This window comes from Camelus bactrianus, chromosome 8, assembly GCF_048773025.1.
Source record: "Camelus bactrianus isolate YW-2024 breed Bactrian camel chromosome 8, ASM4877302v1, whole genome shotgun sequence".
NCBI classification, from domain to species: domain Eukaryota; kingdom Metazoa; phylum Chordata; class Mammalia; order Artiodactyla; family Camelidae; genus Camelus; species Camelus bactrianus.
In genome coordinates, this window is record NC_133546.1 from 35,700,279 (window position 1) to 35,723,917 (window position 23,639).

The 23,639-nt window shown below is 38.5% G+C and overlaps 1 long non-coding RNA gene across 2 annotated transcripts in view; it reads right to left on the reverse strand.

Moving 5' to 3' along the window:
• Positions 1-3,991: 3,991 nt before the first annotated feature.
• The window catches only part of LOC141578360 (uncharacterized), a 29,755-nt gene continuing 10,107 nt past the window's right edge, over positions 3,992-23,639 (reverse strand). The window contains exons 3-4 of one of the 2 annotated variants that reach the window (XR_012508638.1): positions 8,931-9,072; positions 3,992-8,464 (exon numbers count right to left, since the gene is read on the reverse strand). This is a non-coding gene — a long non-coding RNA (uncharacterized LOC141578360). Of the gene's footprint in view, positions 8,465-8,496; positions 9,073-23,639 lie in introns of those variants that run through there. The other variant, XR_012508637.1, reaches the window with a different exon arrangement.

Consider the following 23,639-nt stretch of genomic DNA (forward strand, 5'->3'; position numbering starts at 1 on the left):
ACAGGATTAGAAGTAAAATGGACTCATTTTCAAACTACTGCCATTCCCTAGAAGTGATAACTTTTCACTGAGCTTTGGTTTATCATCTGTATAGTGGGAAGAGTAAGGTTTACCCTTTGGGACGTCGAGAAGATAAAATGTTACATGTAAGACATTCAAGATAATGCCACACACACACACAAATGGTATTAGAATTTGAACTAGAAAGATGATGGTGCTACAAAATAAGAGATTTTCTTTGTAGGTCACATTCCCAGCTAGAAGTGGCTCAACCTGTCAAAGGAGGTTTTAAAGTGCTCCCTCCCACTTCACTGATATGTAAAGAAGGCTGCCCCCATCCAGATAATTCAGTGGCCATTGAGAAGACAGCTGAGTGCTCAGTCACTACAGAGAGCCACTCCTTGACCTTCCTGGGATGGCTAGTCATGTCAGAAGCTGCATTTCTGATAAGCATGTTAGAAACAAGCAGCATCCCTTAAAATCAAACAATAAAGATGATATCCTTGGAAATCTCTCTGACAAAAGACAGAGCGTAACCCACTGGCTTGTAAAACAAAATCTAACCATAAACGCAGGTGTGCTTCCTAGGGTACAACTCCTTGAGGATAGTTCCTCTCAGTGGAAGATCTATGAAGTAAGGACACAGGTTATATACCCCCTTTATTAGTCAGGGTTCTCCAGAGAAACAGAACCAATAGGATGTGGGTACATCGTATGTATATGTATGTATATGCTCAGAAGTTCCAAAGGCCTGTCATTTTTGTACTGTCTTCATCTTTTAGCTGAAGCTGACACAATGTCTTTTAAAACATTGTGGTCTTCCTTCTTGTGAATTTAATTTCCACCCGGTTAGACAAAAGCCAAACTAACATATTTCTTCAAGACAGTCCCTCTTGATCTTGGGTTCCCTGGGCTGGAGGTGTGTGTGAGTTTGTGAATCATCAATGTAATAGATAGTAATTGAAGCTATGGGTGTGGATGAAACTGCTTGGAGTGACAGAATAGAGATTAGAAAAGTGCTTATGATCAAACTGATGCTGTCCAAAAAAAAAAAAAAAAAAGTTTAACAAAAGTAAAAGGTAAAGACAAATTATGTCGTTTGTATTTGCAATGACTATGATAGGCTAAGATTTGATAGCCTTAATACATAAAATGTTCTTATAAATGAAATTAAAATTATTAACATATCAGAAGAAAAATGGTCAAAAGGTAGATATATAGACAGATAGATCTATCTCCAGAAAATGAAATACAGATGTCTCTTAGTAAGGTATCAATGCTTTGCAAAAATTTTTTTTTAAAAAAACTGAAAAAAACTAAATTGAAAAGATTCCTTTGAAGTATTGAACTCAAAGTCAAGAAAGGGTGAGGATAGATTGGCACTCACATATACTACAGGTGGGGCTGTATTTTTTATTAGTATAATTTAAAATTTTAAAAAAATTGTGTAATTTTTAAAGGTAACTTTCCATTTACCGTTATTACAAAATATTGGCTCTATTTCCTGCGTTGTACAATACATCCCTGAGCCTGTCTTATACCTACTAGCTTGAACCTCCCACTCCTCCACCCCTACACTGCTCTTCCCCCCAATCACTGGTAACCAGTAGTTTGTTCTCTGTGATTCTTTTATGTTATATTCACTACTTTGCTGTATTTTTTAGATTCCACATATAAGTAATGTCATACAATATTTATCTTTCTCTGCCCGACTTATTTCACTTAGCATTATGCCATCCAAGTCCATCTATGTTACTGCAAATGGCAAAATTTCATTCAATATTTGAGCAATATGTAGAGTAGACATTTAGAAATGTGAATATTTATATTCCTAGAAAATAAACTTAGTGTATTTAAATATTTATGTGAGGGAATGTGAGCACCATTTTTATACAAGAATGATAGTTGAAGCTTCAATTTTAACAAGGAAAAATCAGAAACAATCAACATTTCCAACAATAGAAGCATGGTTAAGTAAATTATGAGACACATAGGATTAAGGATTAAAAACTAATAACAATCATACTTTAATGAAATAGAAATATGATGACAATATAATGCTAATTGAGGAAAGCAAGATACAAAACCATGTACAATATGATTCCAATTTAGTTTAAAATATATACACATTAAAATCCAGAAAGAAATATATCAAAATGTTAACACCATTTATCTCTGTGTGATGCAATTATAAATGCTTTTTATTTTCTCTTTATTCTATCTAGTGTTCTTTTTCATTTTCCCACAATAAGAATGAATTACTTTAATAAACAGAAAACAATAAAAACAATAAAAATGAACCCAAAAGTTGTGGTACTTAAAGGCTTTTCTTTACACAACCGCACAAGCAAAGACAGTGTCCAGTAGTAAAGCCCCTAAGGAAAAAGTGGACATCCCAGCACAGATGGCAAGATAAAAATGCAATATGGGGAGCACAGAAAGAGATTCAGACTGAATCGAAACAGAGACAATTCCCTTAGGTGGATGGTTTTCTAAAAATCTGGCACAGAAACCACTTATCCATACTAGACCTGGCCCAGAAGCATTAAAAGAAACCAAACAGAGCCGCTCTGGCTGAAGACAGAGACGGGCCGGGGCTCTGCTGCCTGCACCTTCGATCCCCACTCTCGGCCTTCCCTGCCTCCCCAGGCCCCCACAGAGGGCTCTGCGGAGGCATGAGGTCTAAGAAACACAGTTTGAAAATCAAGAAAACCTAATTATGCTAAAGTATATGATCAACATCTCCCTATTAAAGACGACCTGGAAATCATCAGAATCTGCTGTGTAATCTTCATGACTGACTACATATTACAATGTAAGAAAACTTCTGCCCTTCTCGTGACAGGATATGTTGGTTTCCTAATCCACAGATTCATCCGCCCTGTCTAGTAATGTCTTTGTTAAAAATAACATTCTAGGCGGGGGAGGGTATAGCTCAGTGGTAGAGTGTGTGCCAGTACCTCCATTAAATGAAAATAATGAATCAATCAATTACCTCCCCTCCAAAAAAGAGTAAGTAACATTCTAGCTATTAACATCTATAGGTTTTTGACCTAAAAGGATTCTACCTCATCTTCAGAGTTATCCAGAGTAAGAAAAACAGGAAACAAACAAACAAACAAACAAACAAAAACACATGAGCGCATCTGAAAAGAGCTGTGGCACTGAAATGCTGGATCGGCTCCCTCACCCTTGGTGCTTAATGCCAGAGGGAGAAGAATGCTCCTCCCTGCACCCGGGCCACATTGCAGCCCGGACAGGGCACATGACAGCTGCAGCAAGAGCAGAGTCAGCCAGCGACACTATTTCAAAGCTGAGCTTAAACTAGCCGCTGCAGCTGTGGTAAGCAGGGCCTGGAAACCACTGAAGCATTTAGACAGGTTGTATTTATTGAATCAACGTAAAACTTCTCGGAAGTTTCAACAGATTGCCTTTCCTCGCTAGGGTTCCAGTGGCTGCTGTGAGGGCATCTCATCCCACTGTATGGAAAACTGTAGCACAAAAGCACATTCTAAAACAACACTGCCCAATGTGTAACCATCAGCCACATGTGCTTTTTAAGCTCTTAAAATGTGGCTAGTCTGAACTGAGACATACTGTACATGTAAAGTACACATCGTTCAAAGATTTAGTACAGAAAGAGGATGTAAAATAGCTCACTAATAAATTTTCACATTGATTACATATTGAAATGATACCTTTTTTTGTATTTTGTTTCAATAAAATATATGACTAAAGTTTTTGCACCTGTTTCTCTTACTTTTTTTTTTAATGTGAATACTAGAAAATTTTGAATTACTTAAGTGGCTCACATTTATGGCCAGTATTGAATTTCCACTGGATCGTTCCATTATAGAACAAAAAGAATTGGGGCTGAAGTTGTTAGTCCCTCTGGTCTTATTTGGGATTTTTTTTGTGAGGAGAGGAGAGGAGAAGAGAGGAGAGGATTCCCTGTTCTATGAATAAAAAGAGAAAAAACAGCTTTGTCCTTTTGAGTCTTTGATATATCAATTGGGATTTGAGTTTCTTTGTGGAAGCAGGAAATACCAGTTACATTCCATAATAAACGAGGGAGATGTGGACTAGCCCAAAAATGCACCCAGAATGAGCCTTCTGTTGGCTTGTGCAATGGTTAGGACTCTGCTGAGTCCTTTGGTCAATCTGATTCTGTTTTGTTGCCAACATGAAAAGGAGAAAATTATCTAAACAGATTGTTTGAAAGGAATGTGGGTATTGCCCATCAAAATGAGCTCAGGAATGCTCTATATGATGAGAGCTAGTCCTAACTGCTATTCAGGGATATGTCCTCTTATATTCTGGTCTAAACGTTTATGCAGAATACTTTTCTCTAAAATTGAACATTAATCTTCTGAAGCCTATGAACATAACATTAAGTTATATATTTCTCCAAGCATCTTCACTCATCATTTAAGTATATTTTAAGAGTCTGAGTAACATCATAGTAGAGTCTAAGGTAGAGTTTGCATTACACAGTCCCATACCTTCAAGGGTCTTAGTATTTTCATTTGTTTATTCAACAGATATTTATTGAGCACTTACTATGTCCCAGGCACTCTGTCAGGCAGGCATTAGGGATGGAAAATAGAATAAGATCACTGACCTCCTAGAAATTACAGTCCAGTGTGGGAGGTGGACTTTTATCAAATAATCATGAGTAAGAGTTCTGAGGAGCAGGAAGCAGAGAGACTTCACAGCTCAAGTGGGAGGATACATAGATGGAGTACAGCTTCTCCACATATAATGGGAGGAGTGATGCCATAAAGCCAAATAGCTACCAAAAAAGCCTGTGTATTTGGTATAAAGTGTGTGAGAAAAGGGGTTGGGGGTAATAGCTCAATGGTAGAGCATGAGCTTAGCATGCGCAAGGTACTGGGTTCAATCCCCAGTACCTCCAAACTTGACTAATAATAACAACAACAACAATAATAATAATGTGTGAAGAGAACAAATGTAGCTGGGATGCCTCATATATCCCAGCTACATTATCTACAATAATCACATATTATCTAGACATGGCTAACAGAATGGCCAGGACTTAAGAATAAACTCATCCTTTAGGGCTGAACTATAGGTTGGTACAGGGGCAGGCCCAGCCGATAGCAGCAAAAGGAGATACCTGGCTGTATAGACTGGGTTGTTGTCACCATCCAGGAAATTCATGATGTACAAAGACTGGGCTTCCATACTGGCAGAGATCCTTCAGTAGATCTACATAACAACTCAGGGTACCACTGCAAAAATTTTAACCATGGGTCAAGCTAGCGTTCTGGGCATGCAGGATGGCGGAGATGGGTCGTGGAATGATGAGACTAAAAAACCCAGCTGCAGGAGCTTTGCTGTAATATTCAGTAACAACTTTGACTTGGAGAACATTGCAGAAGCCCAGTGGGCAGTACCAGCTATGAACTAGATTATATTAGTAAGTGTGAGTGACACCAGAGCACCATGACCAAGGGCAGTCTGTCTAGGAACATTGCTTACTACCAAATTCCCTAATTTGGAAGGGGAGGTAAGCTCAGAGAGTCCCTAGTTTTTTCTGCTTTAGATCTGTGTTGCCCCCAAGTGACTCTGATGCACATTAAGAAAAAAATGCTCATTAGATTCAAGTATCTCCTAGATAGATATATTTTTGTGTGAGACGTTGGGTGAGGGACTGGGCTAGAACTATTTCCTTCAGAGGAGACTCTTCTCCATGATTCTGATATGTACCCACCCCTAGAAAAGTAGAACTGCTCTAGGGACTGAAGGGGAGAATGATCAGTGATCTGATCACCAGAAAATTAGGAAATTAACTATAAGGAGGAGGCGATGACAGACAGAAGAGATACAAGTCATGATCGTGAGCAAATTGGTAAGAAGATGGTAGTTTATTTTTTTATTTTTATTTTTTGTATTTTTTATATTGAAGTATAGTCAGTTTACAATGTGTCAATTTCTGGTGTAGAGCATAATGCCTCGGTCCCTCAGTCATACATGAACATACATATAGTTGTTTTCATATTCTTTTTCACCATAGATTACTACAGAATATTAAATATAGTTCCCTGTGCTATACAGTATGAACTTGTTTATTTTATGTATATTAGTTAGTATCTGCAAATCTCGAACTGCCAATTTATCCCTTCCCACCTGCTACGCCCCTGGTAACCATAAGTTTGTCTTCTATGTCTGAGAGTCTGTTTCTGTTTTATAAATAAGTTTGTTTGTCTTTTTTTTAGATTCTATATATAAGTGATCTCATATGGTTTTTTTCTTTCTCTTTCTGGCTTTCTTCACTTAGAATGACAATCTCCAGGTCCATCCATGTTGTGGCAAATGGCATTATTTTATTACTTTTTATGACTGAGTAGTGTTCCATTGTATAAATATAACACAGCTTGGATTGCAGGGACCCTCCATGCAAGTTTAGGACATAGTACTTTAAATAGGCTTTGAGAGAAAATCACAATTTAGAAAGTTGGAGGTGACAAGAATGCCATGTGTAATAAATGTATAGTCATTTAAATTCATATAAAAATTTTAATATCTGATACATGATATATTCACATTATAAAATAAACAATATGATTTTATACTTTTAATATATAAATCAAGGGTGTAAAAGTATGTTTCTTCTATTCCCTAACTATACACAATTGATCCTTGAATACTGCAGGAATTAGGGGCACCAACCTTTGAAAATTGATGTATAACTTATAGTTAGCCCTGTGTATTCTTGGTTCCTCTGTATCCACACTTCCTCATCATCCAAAGTTTTGCATCCACAGATTCATTCAACCATGGATCATGTAGTACTGTAGTATTTACTGTTGAAAAAATCCACGTATAAGTAGACCCACATAGTTGAAAACCGTGTTGTTCAGGGGCCAACTGTATTCTCTAAACCTGGAATATCTTGCTTACCAAGTATTCAAATTTATAGTAAAACTCATTCATCAAATCATTTTAATGATTTAAAATCATCAGTGTATCTTTTGTTTAAAGAGCTAAATGATGCTCCTTTCTTAGCTGAGATTTTACATAGAAAATTATTTCAAAGACTTTTCCATTAAAGTGAATCTCTCTCCAAACACAGTCCAATAGCAAAGGACAGTGGCCTTTTTTCATAATCCTACTGATAGAAGTATGAAAGCTGGGTAGAGAGAGAGAAAGATGAGAGAGAAAGGGTGTATTAACCATGTTTCTAGCTTCCATAAACTTGATGATTTGAAATCTGCCCTATATGCATGTGCCAAACACATCTTGTTCCAAATAACCTGACAATTTTGCTGAGTCACCTTGCCTTAGCTTTCTTTGCTTTCCTCCCCCTCAGGAGGAATCACCCTCCCAAGGCCACTCTTTTCAAATACTAACCAAACAATTCAGAGTCTACACCCTCAACCACCTCCCTTACCTGGTTCTTGCACTTCTGGCCACTATCCATCAGCCTTAATCACCGCAGGGCCAGATGTGAGACAGCTAGGGACAGCCCCTGTGCTCCCAAATCCACTGAAATGATTCAGACTAGCCAATCCCAAACCTGTTTCCCCGGCCTCACCTGTTTCTTCCCATGGAAAATATGATAAAGACTCTTGCCCACAGTTCTTTCCCTCTGCCTCCTGACTGCTCTGCCCCCGGTGGTGCTACCTTGTGGCCCTCAATGGCATGACATGTGTTCTGTCACTTGGGATCTGTGTGTATAATAAACTGTCTTTTCACTGGCCATTGCTCCTGCTCTGTTGGCCTTACCATACCTAAATAATAATAAGCCATATTAAAACAAAAAGGAGGCAGGAAGAGGGGACAAGGGGCGTGGTTACTGGACAATTCTAGTTCCCTAAGTTAAGAATCTGTGTTTTGTCTGCTTTGTTCCACCCAAGAAGGGTGAAATGGTTGCCTCTCTTCAAAGTCCAGTCAGGAAACAAGTCGGGCAAGTGGCTGAAGCACAGTTAATAAGCAGGACACATGCAGGAAGGGAAAGAAGAGGAAAAGAGAAACACAGGGTGATTGCTGTCCAGCTCAGCAAGTGCCACTGCTTGGAAGACTCACAGGAGCAGTCTGGGGCAGGATGGTAAGAGCCGGGTCCCTTGAGGTTTCTCCATGGGTAGAACTGACCATGGGCAGTGGGGAGGGGACAGAGACAAGGCTCTCCCTGTCACTTGATGTATTTCAGATTCTGTTGACCTTTGAGAGTGATCTCAGGAAGATATCCTCCTCGTTACCTCTTCACATGGTGCAGGGATGGTCAGTACCTCCCAGGGAAACATTTCCCAATAAAGCAAAGTTTCCCAGTCATGCCTGAGTGATGACTACCACAACCTGAAAGTTAAGCCCCATTTGTGCTGTCTGTGCCCCACGTGTCTCCCACACTCTTCGACCATTACCACGTTTTACCTTCATGTGACTGTGTGATCTCCCTTCTCCCAGCCAAGGACATTTAAACCCCAAAGAAATTCCTCAACACCTGAAATAAATAACAGGATCTTTAGTGGGACTTCCAGTTCTGTGCTCCAGTGCCCAGCCCCTACTCCCCTCCCCCGCAAAAAATCTTGGAATTGGAGTGGTATGTTTTCTGAGAAAAATCACATGTGCTGAAATTCATTAATTTTAGTGCTTATCATGTTTACTATTATACCATTTCCCAACCAGTAGAAAAATAGTTCATATTTAATAAGTAGTATGGCTGTATTGATGTGTCCCCTGAGTATAAGCCCTGATTTATTCTATTTAAGACAAACAGACTCAACACTCCAAAGAAGAGAAAGCTTTTATCAACCCAAAGAGATTTTAAATAAATATATATACATACATACATCGACACATAAACAGATCGTGTGTCTACACACACACACACACACACACACCAAACTGACACTACTCCAACTGTATCCACTATTTCTGAATACAGAAATCTCTTTCTTTTCACAGACTTGCAGTTTTGCAGTCCCAGTGGTAGAGGTTCTCCATGCCAACAGGAGTGCTCTTCCTTGCGGCATGAAGGCTCTTTGTTACTGTGTTCTTGTGCTACTTTTCCATTCAGTATGTTGCAGAGTACCACAGCTATTCTCCATTCTGTCACAAATAAAAGAAAAGCAAACAGTGCTTCAGAAAATTGAGAAAATTGATAGAAAGAAGGGAATTTGTAATAATTTTACATTAAAATATTATGAATTCTTTTATTTAGAGAGAATTCAAGGTTGGGACCGTTCTGGAAAGGCTGCAGAGTGCTTGAGTATCAGGTCCTACAGCAGGGTAGAAGACATCTGTTTCCCACTCCCCGACACCCTTTGCTTGGTAATAACACAATCATGTGCTTTTAGGGGATCTCTCCACCCTTGCTCCCATTTCTAACCACCAACCCTCTCACTCTCCTCAAACTAATCTGATAATCCACCAGATATATTTGGGAAAGAGGAATGGTTTGTTTCTAAGGTAAGGAACCACTGTGCCCAGGTGTAAGCAGCTAAGAAAGACCGAGATTTAGGGAATGAGATTATGAGCTAATGTTCACCCCTAATTTAAGTTTACTCTCATCCATGACTTTTGTCTACATCTTTCCACTCTGTTCTGTGGGGCACCCATTCTACTAAGTGCAGACTTCAGAGTTCCCCAAGATATTTTGTCACCTCTTGCTCTATTAAAAGGCTGCCTATGTAATGATAACACAATGTTATTCTCTGCCATTTCCTATATAGTCTTCCCTTCAATACCACCCTTAGACCTCGGCAGGAGGAGCCCCTACTCTGAGCCCTACCTTTAGAGGGCTCCAATGGGCTCTCTTTCAGCTGTCCTTCTCCCAGGGGGTTAAGTACCTATAGGGCCAAGCAGTATGCTTGTCCTTCCCCTCCTGGAGCACACTCCAGCCTCCAGGGACCACAGAAGTTCATGGTCCCTGCATAGGCCACTTCCTCTAGCCATACTCCAAAAGCACCAACCACATGACTGGTGTGTACAACTCTAGGTCCAAGGGGGTGGGCGGCCAGGAAGTGGTTGTTTGTGGAGAGTGAGGGCAGAGCTTGCAAAAGTGGATTGAGTTTGGGAAGAAAAAAGGCGTGTGCCGTGTACTAGAAACCAGCATGGAACTCTAAGGAAGTCCAGATTTTTAAATTGGAACTGAGCCAAGAGGTGAAGGTGATTTTTTTTTTTTTAATTCCCATTATTCTTTGTGGGTTTTTCTATATCATTGAATTGCCCTGCTCTTTCCATCTCTAATCATCTGACATCTCAGAATTATAGACAATCAGCATTATAAATTCTCCCGAGGGGATTTATTTACCGATAAGTCTAAGGGACCTTTACTCTGTATAAATCCATGACATTAATTTGAGTGTACCCTTGCTATTAACTGGAACACTTAATGCTTTTCTGTCTCCTAATGCAACTCAACAGAGTGAATGTTGAGTACCACTTACTTTACTGAGCACCTGTTATGTTAGACATCAGAAATTCGAATGACTAGGATCTGTTTTCTGCCATTGAGGGGTTCATAATCTAGTGTGTGTAGTATATGTTTTTAGCATGGTGTTTGTATGTGTGCTACAGAGTCTACAAAACAATGATTATAATATGTAACTATGAATGACTGAAGATTAATTAACCATAATTTATAATAATTTGGGGGAGGGAGGGAGGTAGGAAGGTCTGGCAAGGGGAAGAATGGGACTTGGATGGTTTCTGAGCAACAGTAGTAGTGTTCAAAACAGCATGCTGTGCTCAAGGAATACCAAGTAGCTCTGTTTTGCTGGGTCTTACAATTTAAGGGATCGAGAAAGACATGATTAAAAACTGGCCCCAAAAGTCAGGAGTCAATTCATGGAAGACCTTCGATGCCCTTGTATAACTAGGCATTGAGAGTTTACCCTATAGATTAGGAACACAACTTGAAGACTTTTTACAGAAGAGGGACATGGTCATATTCAAATTTTAGAAAGATTATTTGAAGGCAGAGGTAGATTTAAGGCAAGATTGATTCACAATCCTGGGTGAACCAAGGGTAACCACATAATTGTTGCCAAACTGGCACACTTTGAGACTGAAAAGGGAACACTATGATCATCCCACTTAGAAACGAGGTATAAACTGGGACCGTCTCTGGAAAACGAGATGTATATTCAGTATAATCTGAGGGGATTTAAGGGCACAGGGACCACTTATGAATTTTCTGACATGATCTAAGTTTTAGACAAAGAAGCTCCATGAAAACAAAGCAGTGGGGATAAAAAGATGAATTTAAGAGATGGTTAGAAGATAAAACTGGGAATCCTTGATTAATGATTGAAAAGGATGAAGAAGAGGAGAGCATCTGTGCCTTCAGCTCTGACATGTATGAAGTCTGGAAGATATCCCAGCTGTCCTTACAATAAGAAAAAGAAAAACTGAACAAACCAAAAACCAGTGAGTTTTTGTGGACCCATCAGAGAACTGAAATCACAAGGCAGACCTCCGCCCCAAAATCTGGCAAGACAGAAGAACCTAGAGTCATGGCTAAGGTATGTTTACCTAGGAGGAAGCCTCTGGAAACCTAAACGAGTTGGAACACAAATGGGAATTTTGATGAATTACTGGAGACTGAGTGTGGGCTGGAATGAGCATAAGAAACTTTTGAAGGGCACAGTGTTAGGGGGCCACCCACACTTCCTGGGTTCTGCTTCCAGAAATCCTACCAGGTTCTCTTTTGTGAAAAGCCAAGAAAATTCGATTATAGCTCTGGCAGTGGGGAGGGAAAGGCATCAATTTGAAATAGGTGCAGAGCTCTACTGTGTTCTCTGTCACAAAGGCCTATGTCCAGAGGAAAGAACTTTGTCAGAGCCTTATCTAACCTGTGGATAGGGGTCTCCTGCCCGCTCTAGCCCTTCCACCTGGAGAGGAGAGGAAAAAGGTGAAGAAGCACCTGTGAAGGGCACAGCCCAGGAGCGTAAGCCCAGTAAAAGACTGCGGTTTAGTCATAGGGTTATAGATTGCATTCCCTCCCCGTATCTTACCACCACACCCTCAAGGCTCCAGTGCAATTAACAGCATTGAGTTACCGGTTAAAGAGCAGCAAGATGCAGATTCTATCTAAGGAAGAGTTCTTAGGGAAGCCCAAAGTCAACAAGAAAGACAAAATCTAGGAAGTTGAAGCCTCTGACATCTATAGCTAAAGTAAACACAGCCCAACCCAACGCCTAGCAGATTAAGTCTGTTTACTTCAATTCTTGTTATACAATACATTTTAGCTGTCAAAAAAAAGTTACAAGGTATGCTAAAGGGCAAAAAAGAATAGTCCAAAGAAACAAAGTGAGCCTCAGAACCAGACAAGGGTTTAAATTGACTATGGTTAATATGCTAGAAAGCTCTAATGGAAAAAAAGTAGGAAGCATGCAAGAACAGCCTGATAATGTGAGCAGAGAGGTTGGAAACCTTAAGAAAGAAATCCAGAGGAAATCTAAAAATCAAAAGCACCGTAACACAAATGAAGAATGAAGATGAACCCATGATACGCTAGATACAGTTGAAGAAAAAAAACATGAGCTTAAAGATAAGTCAATAGAAATTTCACAAACTGAAATGAAAAGAGAAAAGGAATGAAAAAGATACCAGAGAACATCAAAGAACAGTGTGACAGTTTCAAAAGATGTAAATAGCTGTACACCAAAAATTAACACAACATTGTAAACCAGCTATACTTCAGTTAAAAAAAAAGATGTAATAATGCATAATTAGAACACTGGAGGAGAAGGAAAAGAGAGAAGAAATATTTGAAGCAATAATGGCTGAGAATTTTCTAAAATTAATGGCAGATACCAAAACTCAGATCCAGGAAGCTCAGAGAAGCAGGATAAATACATAATATACTAGCCATATGTCAAAACTGCAAAAAGAAAAAAAAAAAGAGAGATAGAGAAAAGAGAAAAATCTTGAAAGAGAAGGGAAGGTGAAAGATTAGTGATAATTCTCAGGCATCTAGTACGGGTGGCGCTGACAGCACAGGAAAAGCAGGCCAGAAAAATTTCCATCTTGAATTCAGCTCTAAATTATTTTTTTAAGTCAGTGTAACTTCCACAGCATCTGCTGGTACCCAGGCCAAGATCCCCTCACTCCAGACCTGGATTCCTACTCTGGTGTTTTAGGTCCCACCCCTGAATTCATTTTCTCCCTTCCCTTCTATTGTCCAGCTTGAGTTCTGCCTTATACCATTTTTTAAAATAATATTACTCCTAAATTCAACATTTTTTCCATTGCCACTGCTTTTTTACTCTTTGGGATCCTTAAAAAATGTTTAAATAATAAGGTAATTTGGTTCCTTTGAAGAAAACTAAGAAAGTCGAAACAGTATAAGAAAAACCAAATCATCCATAATCCTGTAGCCCAAAGTTAATCATGGCTGGTAAAAACTGATGTATTTTTTCTTTACTTAAATAGCCATGCTTCTCCTGCCTCTGAGTCTTTGCACATGCTGTTCTGTATGCCTGGAATACTCTTTTCTCATTTCCGTGCTTTCAGGACCAGTAGCTGAGCATGGTGACATGAACCAAAAGAGCAGTAACCTTGGCACATAATTCAGGGCATCTCTGCCTGGTGTGTGTATATATCAGAAGAGTAACCCAGTAACAGTACACAAACACTGGCCATCACGCTGTGCGGGCTGAGTCCTTAGCATCAACACTATGTGCCAGGGAGAAGCAATGGCAGAAGGAGCCTAAAGGCAGACAGTTCTCTCTCTGCTTGGCTTTGGAATCAGGCCAAACCCTCACACTCACTGTCTCTGGACTGGGTAAGTTCCGAGGGGTTTTGTGTAATTTTATTTTGAGGGGAGAGAAGGGCTGAAAGAGAGCTGTTATTGTTGCTGTTGTTGTTTTCTTACAAAGTGTAGGGGAAAAGTGACTGACTGGGGGAGGGGTTGGAAAGGACCGTATTATAACCATATCTGTATCCTGAACTTTAATGAAACAGGTCATGCTTGTCCGTACGTAGTCTGTGTGTGCTCTTCATTCTCCTGAAGCTCAAAGGAGCAGTCTGTCTGTGGGAAGCATTCCTGAAAGCCAAATGACTACTCCATCAGAACTTAAGCCAAGTGCATCGCTGTCTTGTTCTAACTTAAAAACAAAACTTGTTTTTCACTGCTTTCCAATGCTAACGAAAATCAGGAAACTTCCTCTTTTTCTTCAAATGCATATTCCTTCATTCTTCTGAGTTAAATTTTTCTCACTTTCAGAATTGCAAAAGAAAATGCAGAGCCCTTCATTAAACAGACTCAGTAAATAGCACTTCAGTTTAAGAACAAAGCCAGTATTATGACAGACAAGTCATGGTATACAATATTGCCCAATTAACTCCAACAGGTGCAATTATAAAAGATCTCTTTCATGATGCTGGTTGATAAATATTTAAAGATATTTACCTACTTTGCAAATAGATCTTTTTCTGTTTAAAGTCTACAAAAATATTAATTTCTAAAAATCTTGTAACTGGCAATGTGGTTACCAAAGTACATTAGAACATTTCAATGGGGCCTGTTGTTTTTGACTGAGTTCTCACAATTCTATTGCCTGTTTTGTAAGCTGTCACAGCATAATTTCTTTCACCCCTGAAGCTACCACAGTAAAAAGGATACTTCTTTCTCATGAAAAAAAGTGTCACACAGTTAAGATTTTCATGGTGTATCCAGTTGTACATTAGAAAAAATTTTTTGTTCTTAATTATCTACAATACCATACAGGGAAAACCACCACCGTGATTACTCAGGGAACAGGTAAGCTTCCCCATGTTCCTTCTAAATAAAAACACTGCAGAAGAGAAAAAGAAGAAACGCTCTAGTTTATTTTGAAGTAAGCATCGGAAGAGCTTGCCTTATGGGATGGTAAAAAGTCCCACTTGGGTTGAGTTACCCAAGGTAAATACGCCACTGCACAGTGTGGCGGGGCTGGGGGGAGAGGCAGTCCTTTCATACCTTTGACAAGTTTGCAGGGCAGTCCTTGGAGCGTCAGAGGCTATGTTCAGCAACTTGGCTGGGACAAAGTCAGGGCCAGATCCACAATCTCAAGTGGATGCAGAAGGAAGAAAGAAAATGCCTGGTATTCAAGAGCCAACTCTCAGCTGAGCTTCAGGAGTGCCCTTTCTGGTTTTCAGGGATAGAGAAATCCAAATATGTTTGAGAAAACATGTATATTTCTATTTTGAGTGGAACACGGCTTGGTCCTTCTTTGGTTATCTGGTCTCCAATCTCCAATTTCTCCAATTGGAAAGGGGGAAAAGCAGATAAAGAGAGAGAAAGGCTGCCACGAGGCAAAATTTTTTCTCTCTCCTTTTTAAAAATTTGTGTTGTAATAGAGGTCAAAACTGAACTTGGGCCTGAAAAGTATTAGGATGGCAGAAGTCTCCGTTGCAGGAAGTGGTGATATGGTGATAGATGTCCTCCTGATTTTGTTCACACTGTTGCCCACAAACTCTTGCTCAAAGTCCTGCCCAAGTCTAGCTTTGCCATGAGACGTTCCCAGACAACCTCAGCCCAAAGCGATCTTCTAGATTCATAGCACTGACCGCTGACAATGCTTATTTGTCATTAAACACGTAGGGCCTTAAATTATCATTTGGGTATGTTGGTTTGAAGTGGCTTTGAGACTTTCTGGTGAAGAATTTCACCAGCAAAATGAAAGCCACTCAAAGAAAAGTTCAGTGCAGAGATTTAAGGGTGGAAATCTTCAGAAAATAGGTGGTGATTGGAACCAGAAGAATGAATGTGAGAACACAGATAAAGGAATGTAAAGCAAGGAAAGAAGAGAATGTAAAGAGTGTTCTAAAGAGCACCATTACTTAAGCATATAGTAGAAAACTTAGTGAAAGAGAATTTCATGTTGTCAGAAAAGCAGAAAGACTGTTGCTTTCTCTGTGCTTTTAGCTTTCCCAAGGAGAGAGGAAGGAATTGTGTTACTGATGATCTCAGTATTTTTCAGAACATCTACCATAATTCTTTTGAATGTAGTATATGCCCTAGATATTTATTTGGTGCACAAGACATGAGGAATAAATTCACATAAACATTACTCTTATTTTCCTTTTAATTGTTATGTTCTTAATAATCATCCCAGTGCCAATCCTGTTCCAGTGTATTTATCTCATCTTTTCTCAGAAGACAGTGAGTGGCCTCCTTGGTTCTTGTTCGTGGCAGACTCTCACCTCTAGGGGGAGCTCAAGGAGAGGAGTACTGAATAAAGGTCAAGTCTAAGACCATATTGGGTCAGGGTAGTCGTGGATCGTGTTTTTGGTGAATTAGGAAGGGATTAGAAGGAATTAGCCTCCTCTGGGCTGAATATTTAATTCTTTTGAAATCACACCTTTTAAAAAATTTCACATGACAAGAAACAGATCCAGTCTTGACTCTCACTTGGAAAAATTATCCTGACCTGGCAAAACTAAACAAACCACCAGGGCAGAACCTGTGGGTTAAAAATAACAGCCAAAAGGCTACATATAGTCAGTGACACTTTTCACTCAAGGTATGTGACTCTGTGAATATCTGTTTGTGTGAACGTGTGTGTGTTCGAAGAGTTGAACAACTCTGAAACAGGCACAAACCTACCACTTCCCCACATTATCTACTACTCCATTCATCTGGTATCTGGCCCATGTCACAGATTTTTATCATCTTTTTGGTCACTATCAGCAATTGAGTTTGCAAATATTATTTACATTTGTAAAAGTCCTTTTTTATAACTGACCCTCTCAAAGCTTTCATGGTTAGTATTTAAGTGTTCAATCTCTCATAAATTGCTTCGTTTCACATCAGGAGAAGACCAATTTCTGTTGCTTTCTTTGAAGACATGTTTTGCTCCACGTAGGGGAGCTTAGCAGGATAGGCAGGAACTCCTGTGCACACAGTCTGTCCTATCTCTTGCTTTTGGGTTCAGTGTCTCCACTTACTGTGTCCACCTCAGCTGAGTTGAAATCCCCGGAGCATCCCTCTTAGTGGGAAAAAGTGTGGATCCTTCTTATGGACCGTGAGTCGTTATTTTATTATTGTCACCAAAAAATTTAACAAGAAAGACAAGTAAGATCTGAAAACAAAGTATTCAGTACTACATGTTAGTCAAACCTTGTTTTTCTTACACTTGGAAAGAAAAGAAAGGGCCCTGAAGTAAAAGCCTTCCTCTGTGGTTCTGTGACCACAGCCAAGGCAGGAGACTTCACATCCCAACACAAATGAGAATTACAAGCAGGCGGGATTAGCAACCTCCACAAGGCAGGCACGCTGCCACTGGTCTGGATTTCCCAGTGTAAAAAGCTCTTCTTCTGTTCTAAAAGGACAAACATTTCAGGTCTCACCATGGGTAACTGGGAAAATAGGGTAGTAAAGGGTCTTCCAAATGGTAAACTACCTATTTGTTTGATAATTATTTTGCAACGTCAGTAAACAAATCTGTTTAATTCATCCATCCAATCAAAAAACCATTCATCAATTTAAAAAAAAGGTTACATAATAGAAAAATACATACTGAGCACTGTGAAAGCAGTGTCATATCTTAGGAGTCTTAAAAAAAATAAAAGAAACCAATTTATGCCATCCTGTTCTCCTTCAAAAAAAAAAACAACAACCATTCATTAAGTGTCTACCATGCGTGGGGCTCTGCACCAGCACAGAGGCATAAAACAAGGTCCCCACCCTAAAAAGTTGATAGTCTAGCACTTCAGGCAAATGTGAATGGATTTCCTGTTTTCACTGTGGTTCACAGCAATGTTTAGTTTTGAACCCATTTACCTGAGAGAATTGTGAACACATTGGTCATAATCTCTATAGGAAGTACCTAATATTAGTTCCCAGGTATGAGGCATTCCAGACATATTTTTAAATGGCGATTTGCAGAGTCCCATGGCAAAGATTTTAAATGGATTTGATCAAAAGTCAAAAGGAGCCCTTTCACATGCTCTTGCTGAGAAACTTGGCATTGCGACTGTACCTAATTGAGAGGCTTTTCTGGCTGAAGTGTGCTGGCCGCAAGCCCAATCACAGGACCCCTTGGAACAATGAGTAAGGCCATTAGTTTGCATGCCTAATCCCAAGTGACCTTGTACGGGTCTCCCTCTCTCTTGGGCTTTGCAGGTCCCATGGTTTGGTAGCATGGGAGAGTGACACATTAATCCTGCTCTTTCTTCTCCCTCATCCTTACAGATTGCTACAGGCCACGAACTGTCCTGTAAATGGAGACTGAATCATCTTTTTTTTTTAACAACTTGACAGTGAAGCTTACATCAGAGCATGTTCAAGTTACAGGTGTTATTAACTTTGAACATGAATCTGTAATTTTTCTTTTGTCCTTGCTAATAACTCCCTTCCTTTTTAAAGATAGCTTTATTAAAATATATGCCAAATGTAACTAGCTTCAATATTATTAATTTAAAATTTTTTTTCTTAGTTACTATTCCTTCTTCTTAGTCATTACATTACTGGATTTGAACTTTTTTTTCCTTTAGTATCTACAGTGACTGATCAAATACAATAACCAGCTGACTTAAACACACCTAGAGTATTACTTAATCCTTCAGAAATCCCCTCTATACTTTTGTCTTTAAAAAAGCAAAAGCAAAACAAGACAAAGAAACAAACAGACTCCATACAACAAAACCTTAATTAAAAAAAATTTTTTTGAGGGGGACATAATTAGGTTTATTTTTATTTATTTAATGGAGATACTGAGGATTGAACCTAGGACCTTGGGCATGCTAGGCATGCACTCTACCACTGAGCTACACCCTCCCCTCTAACAAAATCTTTAAAAGCAATAATAAATATGTATATATTTTTCCTTTAGGTAAAAGTAAAACCGAGGCAAGTGTAAATTATCTGAACTCCACTCTCCATTATCATGAATTGTCTTTGACTATTCCCTCTTGCCAAATTGTTTGTTTCTGGTTGTGTGGAAGATATTTCTATAAAATAACTTGGAAGAAGCAGGAGAAACAGATCTTTAAATAAAATTATTGTATATGGTTGTCTAAGACCATTAGCAGATGGGTAATAGTAAATTTGTAGGTTCAAAATGATGGAAGCAGATTTTAAAAAGGGGTTCCCAAAGGGTTTTCTGATGAGAAAGTTATCTCCCTGAAACCTGACTAGGGTTAGAGACGTTTGACTGACTCCTCCCTCTGAGGACTGATTCCCAGTGAGTTGAATGAGGCCATTGGAGAGTAACCACTGGCACAGAGATCTACCACTATAGACTTTAAGATCTTGCCATAAAGTATTATGAATTACACCTGTTTAAAACTTGTGAGGAAGAGGTCCCAATATAGGATTAAGTGGGAAGCACAGTTTTGTCCAAGAAGAAACCAAAGTGAACATTACCTTGAGATTTTTTTTTTCCAAGTAGAATTAATATTGTTAGTTTCAATGGACAATTATATATATCTTTAAAAATATTTTTGATTATTTAACCTGAAACAAATGCAGAAATGGCAAGTGCTTTCTTATCCTGCAACAATAACAAGTTTTGCCTATGACATTCAAAAGCCATTATTTCTGCAAGAGCTATAGGCTTACTTTACCCACATACCCAGTACTCCCCTCCCCAACAAATTACATCCCAACTTGGCCCTCACCCCCCCACCCCTGCCCCACCTTCCCAAACAGGTGAGAGTTAAACTTGGAACAAATAGGATCACAAAGACACATACATCATTAAAGAGACTTCATATAACTAGATTCAAAATCCTAGCTCTGTAGTCAAGTTTCTACTGTCTGTATAAATCAGTCTTCTGCTGTTTGTAAAAAGGAAGTTTTGTTCTTTTTTAGTGCTGAATTTTAAAAGATGTACAAGTTTGGTAGAAAAAAATTAAATTAAAATCAGTCAATTAAATTGAGTTTATTTATTGAAAGGTTCATCAGAGAAATTCATTACATGCTTTTTGAAGTTCAAAACCAAAAAGCTAAATAATGGTATAAATGTTTTATCCTTTGGGGCAATTACGTAAATTATCAGGAGGAACTGAGTAAGAAAAGGCTGTATGGAAGCAGAATATTGGCTGATGGTTGTTGCATATTAAGTCACCAGAAGCTTACAAATCTGTTAAAAGCCAGGACATTTGTTCAATTGTTCAAAAAGCCAATTGATTTAGTATGGAAAAGAATCTTCTGCTTTTAGTGTAATCTTTGCATTTGTTTTTCCTTTTCTAATTGTAAGAATTTATAAGCTACTTTTCCAAGAGTTAAAATATTCCACCAGAAAAAAAAAAAAAGACAACTATTACTTATTTACAAGTAAAGACTCTAATTATAAGAAATTCCTTTATGAAGATTATGTCCTGAGTTTTTTCACATCTTTAGTCACAGATGTGTACTCCCTCTGGACAAAAACCAGGCGGCCCATTTCTGAGTGCCCTTTATCAGTTCTGACACATCATTGCTCCTGTTTCTTCAGAAGTATCACAGGATGTAAATGAATAGTGCCCCACCTCACTGTAATTAGTGTCCTTATCTAATAAAGGTGCCAGGGTTCCGCTTTGTGCTCTGCCTGAACTCACAGCCTACTTGTTTGTGGGAACGGAGAGGTACTGTCATCAAGTTCTGCCTTGTGGTTGCTGCCACCCTGGACTATTTTAGAGATTTTAACTCACTCATAATTCAAGGTGGCAAAAATGGAAACCATTGTTTTGGATTTTGAGTTACGACAAATGAAAAATGCTATGAAATATATAATAAATTATAAGAATTCTGAAATGGTGATTTTTTTCCATGGAGGCCATGAAAAGTAAGACAGAAAAAAAAAAAAACCAGAAAACACAGCCTTTGGCAAAATTTAAATTCATAGCTTTTTGATAACCTATCTGAAGTGTCTGTATCTTGTTTTCTGGTACTATAGTAACACAATTTTTAGTTTGCATTAGATGCATTTCTGCATCACGATTATTACTGTCCCTCTTCACCATAAAATTTCTTCCTAACGTTTTCTCTTCTCAGTTTTCAACTTCTCTGATTCATCTTAAATCCCATCCACAAATAGTGAAATGTGGTGTTCCTAAATCCTTCAGACTTGAATTTCTGGTTGCATATCATCTTCTCCCAATGATAACCACACAGTATTGCACCACATTTTCCCCTTCCATCTTCTCTGTTAGACTTGTGCTATCCTCCACAGTAGCCATCAACCACATGTGATTATTGATCCCTTGAAATGTGACTGCTCTGTATTAAAAATGTGTTCTAAGTATAAATTGTGCTCTGAGTCTAAAATGGATCCCCAGTAATTAGTATGAAAAAAGAATGTAAAGTATCTTAATCATTTTAATACTGATTAAAATGAAACTATGGTGGAAATATTGGCTTAAATGGATTATCTTAGTAAAATTATTTTTACCTGATTTTTAAAAACTTTTTTAATATGGCTACTAGAAAGTTTTAAATGATCTAAGTGGCTCACATTATGTTTCTATTGGACAGCTTGGGTTAGAATATCTTGAGTCCCTAGATAATATACCCCTGTGATTTCCTATATTCCTTCCTTATTCTGAATTCTTTTGATGCAACTCCTTTTTCACTTGAATTTCTCATCTCTACACACTTTGCAGCTTCATATGTCCACACTGTAGGCTCTGGGAACCCTCTTAAACTTACATTCTTGTATTCAATAAGCATGTATTGCATGACTACTTAGTGTCAGGTATTTTATCTAGAACTGTAGGCAAATCTGGGGCTGGAGCATGTGCTGGAAACCACAGGTACATCCTGTGACTAGAGATGAAGATGTAAGAAAGAAAGCGATGCGATACAAGGTACCCAATGCAAAGGAGCCCCGTCATGAAATGCTTCCATGAAATGATGGAGTTCGGTTTCTATACAGAAGGTGGTGGGTGGTCACTGAGGACTTTTAAACGATGGAAGATTTTTAGGAAGATTAGGTTTTAGCAGGATAAGAAAAGAATTAAACAGCTATCATAACCATAAAAAATATTTTGAAGCCTCAAACTAAAGCAGGGGCAATGAGGATAGTTGATTTCAGATTTCAGTGTCATATGAAATATAGACTCTGTAGAACATGCTAACTATTTAAATATGGATAAGAAGGGAATGAGACAGGTCAAGGATGAGAACTTGCCTAAAAATTCTACTTTGAAAGGTAATGGTCCCATTTACTGAAACTCAGAATATGGAGACTAGAATCTGACAAATTTCAAGTCTCATCCACTGAATCTGGGCTTCTTAGAAGGTACCCAAGTGAAATTATATGTTAGCAAGGGACGGAAGAGTATAGTACACAGGATTAAAATCCAGATTAGAGATATAAGTGGTATCAAAACATGAGAGTTAAAAAAAGTAACCATGGGATAGAATGGAAATTAATAATTCAAACTCTGTAAATCATTTCTTTGTGAAAAACTAAAAATAAAATATTTAAGGTTCTACATGTAAATATATTTACACACAAAAAAGTCCATATCCTGAAATGCTTCTGAGACATGGAGTTATAAATGATTTTTCTTTTCTTTTCTTGGCATCATTTTCTAAATTGTCTATAATGGACATGTATTACTTATAATGCTTTTCAAGAATTTTGTTTTAACAACAAAAGAAATAAGATTGGTATATTCAAGTCAGGCACTTTCAAACTATACTGAAATGCTTATGGTTAAAAGAAAACATTTTCCTTTGACTACCTCCAATCCTATACCCAGCACAGAATCAGTGTTACAAATTCAGCTTGTATTCTTCATGCACTTTTCCAGTTCATTTACAAACATGTGAGAGAAGCAGTTTTTGTCCCTGTGTTGTGTTTTTAGTATTGGTTTATGCTTCATCATAAATAGATCCTGAGCCCTTGCTTCTCCTTTATCTGAATCTCTGCTTAGAAGATTTCTCCTTGTCCACTGGTTTTAAATGCTAGTCTCCATGGCTGATGACGCATACATATGCCAAAGCCATGACCTTCGCCCAGAGCTCCAGACTCACTCATAGTCCTTGTCTGTTTGACACTGACACTTGGCTACATACTAAGCACTTCGAACTAAATATGTCCATAATAGAATCCTTGATGCCTGTTCTTTCCTGTGGCCACAACCCCAAACTGTTCTTTCCGATCTCAGTAAATGGTATTTGCTTTCATTCATCCAGGCTAGAGCCCCAAATCAAGAAATTTTCCTCAATTTCTCAACTTCACATCTAATGCATCAGCAGAAACTGTTGGCTCTACTTCTAAAATATATTCTATATCCATCCATTTTTTTCCATCTCCACTGCCATCACCCTAGTCCAAATTGTCACGTTCACTTGTCTGGATTACATCATAGTCTACTTCCTTTTTCCTCATATCTTCTTAGAAAAAAAAATGGTTTCCATGCAAAACAAGTGATTTGTAAAAATGTACATCAGATCATCTTACTCTTTGATTAAAAACATCCAGCCGTTTCTCATTTCTTTCAGAATAAAACCCAGACTTCCTATCATGACCTGTAAGTCCCTCCGTGGTACATGCCTTGATCACCATCTTCCTGGCTGCATTGGCTTTCACTTTGTTCCTAAAACAACAGCAATTCATTCTGGCCATGGGACCTTTGCATTGCTGCTCTTTCTGTCTGAAAAGCTCTTCCTCCAAATGTAAATAAGCCTGACTCCTTCTCTTCAAGTCTAAACCCCAGTGTCACTTTCTCAGGGAGTTCTTCCCTAGCCCTGTGCT